Source organism: Megascapheus bottae, chromosome 17 (genome assembly GCF_031878675.1).
Source record: "Megascapheus bottae isolate mThoBot1 chromosome 17, mThoBot2.hap1, whole genome shotgun sequence".
Lineage (NCBI taxonomy): Eukaryota > Metazoa > Chordata > Mammalia > Rodentia > Geomyidae > Megascapheus > Megascapheus bottae.
In genome coordinates, this window is record NC_143525.1 from 31,449,186 (window position 1) to 31,456,346 (window position 7,161).

The following is a 7,161-nucleotide window of genomic DNA, read 5'->3' on the forward strand; positions in this document are numbered from 1 at the left end:
CCAAAGTTAGTGGCACCAGGAGACGGAGGCCACCAACTTGGCAAAGTCTGACATGGGTACAGAACCTGGAGAAGTAGAAGAGAACTTCTATGGCGAGAAAGCAAAGCCTTATGAGCAGAGTTGATATTTATTTAAACAGTCAACAGGGGTGTAGAGGGATGTGACCCGGTTTCTGGGTCTGGAAAGGCTAACTGTTCAAGTTAGGGCTGCCTGAGGACATAGTTGGGGGGTGGGTTAGGATAGAGGCAGGGCTAGCTAGACAGATTAGGAGCAAACTTAGAAGACCTCTGTCACTACTAGGTGATGGATCACTGTCCTTTTGAAGTCCCTTCCTGCATAGGCAGCTCCAAATAAAAACTTCTCGAAGAATTGTCTCTGGACCATCTTTTCTCTCCTTCCAAATCTGGTGGCTGTCTGTCTATCCTCTTGGGTCATTCTTGCCACGCTTCTTTCCTTGTTTGGTGTGTGTGTGTGTGTGTGTGTGTGTGTGTGTGTGTGTGGCCCTGGAACCTTTAACTCAGGACCTGGGCACTGTCTTTGAGTTTCTTTTGCTCAAGGCTAGTGCTCTACTATTGAGCCACAGCTCCACTTCTGGCTTTCTTGAGGGTAGTTTGTTGGTGATAAGAGTCTCAGGAACTTTCTTAACCAGGCTGGCTTTGAACTATTATCCTTAGATCTCAGCCTCCTGAGTGGCAAGGATTGCAGGTGTGAGTCACCAACCCCTGGAAGGGCTTCTATGCCCAGACCTTGAATGGAGCATCACCCATTCTCTCACATTTTGTGGAATACACTGCAGAATGCTTCACTAACCAGCAGGTGGGCACTGCTTCCCTTACAAGGACATTTGGCCAGGAAAGGACAGGGGCACTGGCTGGACACAGGATGGCTGGGAGATTTGATCTTATCAGCCTGAGTCCGCTATGGCCCCATGTCCTTGGCCTTTACTTCTGCATTCTACTTTTAAAAATCCCAGGGACTCCACAACAGGGAATAGTCTATTTTGGGGAGTCCAAATGGAGCAGCATGGGGCTGGGTAACTGTCGGGGCAGGAAGTGAGTCTCTCTGATGGCAGGCACTGCATTGCCCCGAACTCACAATTCCTCCCCTGTGTTAATTATCAAAATTAACTGAACACTATAAATAACCCAACTCCGAGATTTGAAGAGCCTCACTTCTAATTAACTCATTTCCAATCAAGACACTTCTTACGCCCCCTACCCTAGAATTGGAGGGGTGGAGCCTCATTATGCAGCTTTTCAAATATTGACTCCCACGGGCCCCCTCCCTGCTCCTGAGTGGTGGGAGCTCAAAGTAAAGATAGACAGGAGGAGGGAAAAAGCAGTCTGCTTTCTTGGAAGGAGGTAGCCTATAAATAACCACATATTGGTGTATTTGATGGACGATATTCACGTCTAAATCGGCTTTTGTAGAGATGAGGAGCCATGGCGGATGGGGGGTGGGGTGGCAGAGACTTCCATCTGCCGACTCGTTTACTGGGCAATAAATTTTAAAGCAAGACTGTGAGTACTGTCCAAGGCCTCCGTGTTGGCTAGAGCCAGAGAGACTGATCGATAGAGGAGGAGGAAGAGGAGGAGGAGCAATGGAGAAGGCAGGAAGAGAGAGAGAAAGAAAGAAAATGCAAGCTCTCCTATAAATATAGGGATGGGGAGTGAGGAAGAAAGAAAGATGAGAAAGGAGGAAAAAAAGGAAACCAAGGGCAGAAGAGAAGAGTGACTTGGGGGGGGGGGAGAATGAAGGAGACGGGGCCCTTTCCAGCCCCAACTTGCCAAGAGGGGCTGCTCAGGGCTATTAAGCATTATGTCCAGCTGCCTCACCTCTACCTCCTCCTGTGGGTGTCCTTTGAGAGCTCCTGGGCTCTATGTATGCCATCAAGAACCCTGGCTTCTGCTCCCAGCTCTGGGACCAAACCATGAGCACACAAGGCCTCTGCTAGGGCCTCCTCATCACCTCCTTGGACCAAGTGACCTGCTGAACTTGAGCTGGAGAAGGGGATACAAGAGGGACAAGACACAAGAAGGAGGAACAGAGACAAAGAGGAGCTGCAGTGAAGAGAGGGAGGGAGAAGAAACCTGGAGAAAGACAGATAGGCGAGAAGAGACAAGGAAGAGGGCTCTGGTTTGCTGGGCCATGGCCCCTTGGTATGCAGCTCACAACACAAGCTACTGTGGGGACCCGGCAGGTCATTGCTTGGCATTCTCCTCCAGGGCCTTGACCTTGGGCCTGTGACTGCCTCTGTCAAAGCTTTGCCTTCTCTTTCTCTGCCTCAGGTGCTTGTGCTGATTATCTGAGTCTAAATGGAGGCACAAAGTGGGTGCTCAATCAAAATGGCTGCTGAAGTATCAGCAGAACTAGCAGCAACAATAATGTTCAAGCCAAGTCCAGGCAGGAAAATTAATGAGATGCTTATCTCCACTTAACTGTCAAAAAGTCAGAAGTGGTTCAAGTGGTAGAGCACCAGCCTTGTGCTAAAAAGCTAAGGGATAACATCTAGGCCCTGAGTTCAAGCTCCAGTACACACACACACACACACACACACATACACACACACACACACACACTCTGCTAGTTCTAGCACTTCAACTCCTCTTCCTGATCTCATCTCATCTCTTTGCTGTGAGGGCTTTCAAGTGGGCAGCATCCAGCCTTCAAGGCATCACCAGATTGATGGCGCCCCCAACCCAGGGTTGTATCCTCAACCCCAGGTTGGAACTTCCATCGAGTGTACCTGGGGTTGCAGCTAAGGTTTTCTTTCTCTGTGAGAGGCCACCTCAGCCTTTCTTGACTAGAAGCTCCTGTAAATAGAAGAGGTTGGGAGAACAGTGAGGCCTCCAAAGCCAGGACACTGGCTACTGGCTTTCTACGCTGTCACTCTGCCTTCAACCACTTCCTATTGGATACTCCACCTGGCACGCCCTCCCTCTTCAATTTCCCACCTCCAGCTGAGATGAAGGGATGGGCCAGGTGGGGAGGGTGGCCCTTTCCCACCTCCATCCTGTCCCCAGGCCTTTCCTTTCTGCACAGGGGATGGGATGGGAGTTGCTGGGAGCCAGCCCCTGGGCAATCTGATCTCCATTAGCCCTTTCTCTGGTTCTCATTACTGCAGCCCAGGCAGCTTCGGAAACATGTAATTTCCCCCAGCGGCTTTTCGGCTTTTCTCTCCTTCCTCAGGTTTTTTTTTTTTTTTTTTTTTTTTGAGATCCTCGTCCCATCCCCATCCTCCTTGGAGGCCCTCTCCTTCGGGGGCCAGCTATGGCACTGTAGAGTCACCCAAGCTTTATAGGAGGCTAGATGTGAATTTTAATCTTAGCCCAACTCAGCCTCAAGGAGAAGGATGCTGTCTTTCCTCTGAAATCCCAACGAACTCTCCTCTCTTACCCTTCCTTCTACTGGGCTCTCTCTCTTTGCCCTCCAATTGAAGCTTACACCCCAGCCCCCATAGGCTGAGAGGCACAAGTGTGAACTGCTCCACTGGGTCTTTCCAGAAGATCCTTGGGTGGGGACACTCTGTGGACCAGGCTTTGAGCCTGGAGGGAGGCAGATGAGAATGGATGAGTTATATCAGTGAATGGTTAAGCAAAAGAATGAATGAGGCACTCATCAGAGGCATCTGCTATAATCTTAGCTGCTCAGAAGGCTGAGATCTGAGGATCATGGTTCAAGGCCAGCCCAAGCAGAGAAGTCCATGAGATTCTTTTTTTTTTTTTTTTTTTGCCAGTCCTGGGCTTGAGCTCAGGGCCTGAGCACTGTCTTTGGACTTTCTCAAGGCTAGAGCTCTACCACTTGAGCCTCAGCACCACTTCCAGCTTTTTTCTATGTATGTGGTACCGAGGAATTGAACCCAGGTCTTCATGCATGCTAGGCAAGCACTTTAACCACTAGGCCAAACTCCTGACCCGTCCATGAGATTCTTATCCCCAAAAGTGGAGGTGTGGTTCAAGTGTAAGGAGGTATGACTCAAACCTTGAGTGGGAAAAGCTGGAGGACAGCACTCAGGTCCAGAGTTCAAGTCCCAGCACACACGCGCGTGTGCACACATACACACACACACAAATGAAGGCCACACAGATACCACTTCCTCCAGAAAACCCTCCATTTTCTCCTTTCAGGGAGACTGCCCTCAAGCACTCATCCTTGTGCCTGAAACACGCAAGTACATTGGTCCAGCGAACACAGCCATGGGGTGGCTGCTTTCCTTCCCCCCCCTCTGCCTGGGTGCTGCTGAGGCCCCCCACCTTGGGCTAGTTCTGATCTCTGGGTGACCTCCTTGCCTAGGACTGGCATACATAGTAGGTGCTCAGTAAGTGAAGGCAGGATGAACCAAGAGGATCAAAGGACCAGTGTCCTCTATGCCAGGGCCTGTGTGGGGAGAGTGAGAAGAAGACAAAGAGGAATCAACTCTTCCTAAGCTCACCTGTCAATTATCTCAAACCTTCCAGGACCAGCCAGGAGCCATTGTATGTTATTATTGTTTTTTAAAATACTCTCCTGTTATGTCACATTGCTATGCTTACGTTTCACAGATGAAACGTCCTTCTTAAGGACTTTCTTATGCTAGTGAGGATGAGGGATGAGTTCCCAGTTGAATGGAAGCAGTTGTGGAGGGGTCCTTCGACCTCGCCTTTCGGAACTCTGCCTCTTGACTGCTTTTACCCACATCTCAGGAACTGGACAGTGGCCTGGCCTAACCCAGATCTGCCGGGGGAGAGAGGAGCGCCCTTTTTATAACACAGATCAGTTGCAGAGTACAAACAGCCTGGATTAAATGTCTAAATGGACAGGCCTGGGCAGTACCCAGATGGCATGTGGCAGACATTGTTCCTGCCCTCTGGGGTTTTGAGGATAATGTAGACACACAGATGGGGACAAGACAAGAATGGCCAGTCAGGGAGCAGAACAGAACAGAACATGCAATCACACCCTCTGTATGTGTGCACATGCGGAACCCTCTTCCTTCTCTGTACTGGTGAACTCCTACGTACCCTTCAAGGCCCAATTCACTTATCTAGCCATGCATATATTCATTTTCCATAAGTAACTATTGCTTTCTTTTGTTTGCTTAGGGGAAACATCTCCTCAACCCTTTTATGCAGACAGGTTCATTTTCACTCCACTTTCACCCATCTGCCAACTCCTGGTGTGGTCAGGTGACCAAAGCATGTACAATACTCTTGGCCACCTGATGATTGAAGAATGGAGCTGTCATTAAATCCATCTACTCAAAGTCGGCCTGGGCTTTCTTCTTGCTGAGGGTGCAGAGCTGCAGTATTGTAAGCCTTACCACTCCCTTGGGGAAAGCGTGACTATGAATGAGGCCAAACCAGAAGAGAGCAGAGTCAAATGGTGCTGGAGCGACATTTATCAGCTGCATTTAGCTTTACTTGGACTTTGACCTTGATCTTAACGTCACTCTGGGAAATTATGATGAGCATGAATAGTCTCTTCTTCTGGCCTCTCCTCTCCTCTCTCCACTCTGCTCCTCTTTTCTGTCTCTGTCTCTGTCTCTCTCTGTCTCTGTCTGTCTGTCTCTCTCTCTAGTGCATATTAGATTTTTTTCTGATAACCCAAACCTCCTCATTACCACATATTCACTCATGGAACATTTACATTGCTGCAGCTCTGTGCTGGGCACAGCACCAGGTGATGAACTCCAAAGCTCAGCAAACCTCAGCCCCCCCTCAAGGAGTTTAGGCTCCCCAGCTGGGTCTAACCCCAGATCTACTCCCAGCACTTTCTTCATACCACTCAACAAATATTCATTGCCCATTGACTACATGGCAGGCTTGGTGGCTCCTCCTACTGTCCTGAAGGGTGAATGATGCTGCCTCTGTCTCTCAGTCCATGAAGTCTTTGGTGATGGGTCTCATGTTGGTGAATCCTCTGTGCCAAGGGCAGTGCCTGACAGATACTAATGGTTTGTGTTTGTTGAATGAATGAATGAATGAATGAGTACATGTCTATATTTATGCATGTTTGGTTGAGGGAGAGAATATCCAAAGAGAGGAACAATGATGAGAAGAATGGGTTCTGGAAGGTTCGTAAGTCCAGCTAAAACATCACCAAAGAAGCCATCCAATTACTCAGATCAACTCACTGAGGAGTGTGTGTGTGTGTGTGTGTGTGTGTGTGTGTGTGTGTGTTAGTATTGGAGCTTGTCCTCAGGGCCTCACACTCTCATTTAATTTTTTTTTGGCTCAAGACTGGTGCTCTACCACTTGAGCCACACCTCCATTTCTGGATTTTTCCTAGCTAATTGGATATAAGAGTCTCTCAGACTTTTCTGTCCAGGCTGGCTTTGAACTTCAGTCCTCAGATCTCAGCCTTCTGAGTATCTGGGATTCCAGGTGTATGCCACTGGTGCTTGGCTTCAGTGAGTCTTCTTGCTGAAGCATTGTGTGTTTGCAACACAAGCGTCATGGTCTGCAAGGATCCTGCTCATCTCCACACTCCCACATGGTAGCGTCCCACCCGCTACTGCCTGGGCCTCTGAGGAAGACACCTCCACCTCTCTCTTGGGCTAATAGGACGTTCTTCACACAGTGCTCTTTTGGGGCCACAGAGTCGGGACTCTGGACTGAGAGCCAGACCTGAGGCAGCAGACACTCTCCACCATTCCTCTGCTTCTTCTGCTATTCTGGAAACCAGCAGTAACATCCTTCCCTAAAGTTGCTTCTAAAAGCGCTGCAGCATGAGCTCTTGGCTGGAAGTCAAGATGCTCTGAATTCAGACCCAATCCCTGCCACCATCCAAGGGTGATCTTAGATATGCCATCACCCCCAACCTGAGGCTCCCGTGTGAATATGGGGTGGGAGGGGCAGTGAGGGCTGATCTGGGGGCTCCAGCTCCTACACTGCTCCTGGATGAGGTGAAAGCAGAACGTCCCCTCACAATACAGGCCAAAGAGAACAGTTCCGTTTGACCCACAGAGAGGTTCTGTGGCTGCCCACAGCCTCCAGAAGAAGAAGCTGTGCCCTTTCTGATCCAGGGCTACCACCTTGGGAGGTAACCATAATTAGGTGGACAGGCCTGTAGCCTACAGGGGACCCTCCTCTCTCCCTTTAGTAATGACCCTCTGGCTAATTCTCCCGACAGCTCCTCCACACACAGCCCTTCCCTGGTTCTCTGAAATGGCTGGTTGCCAGA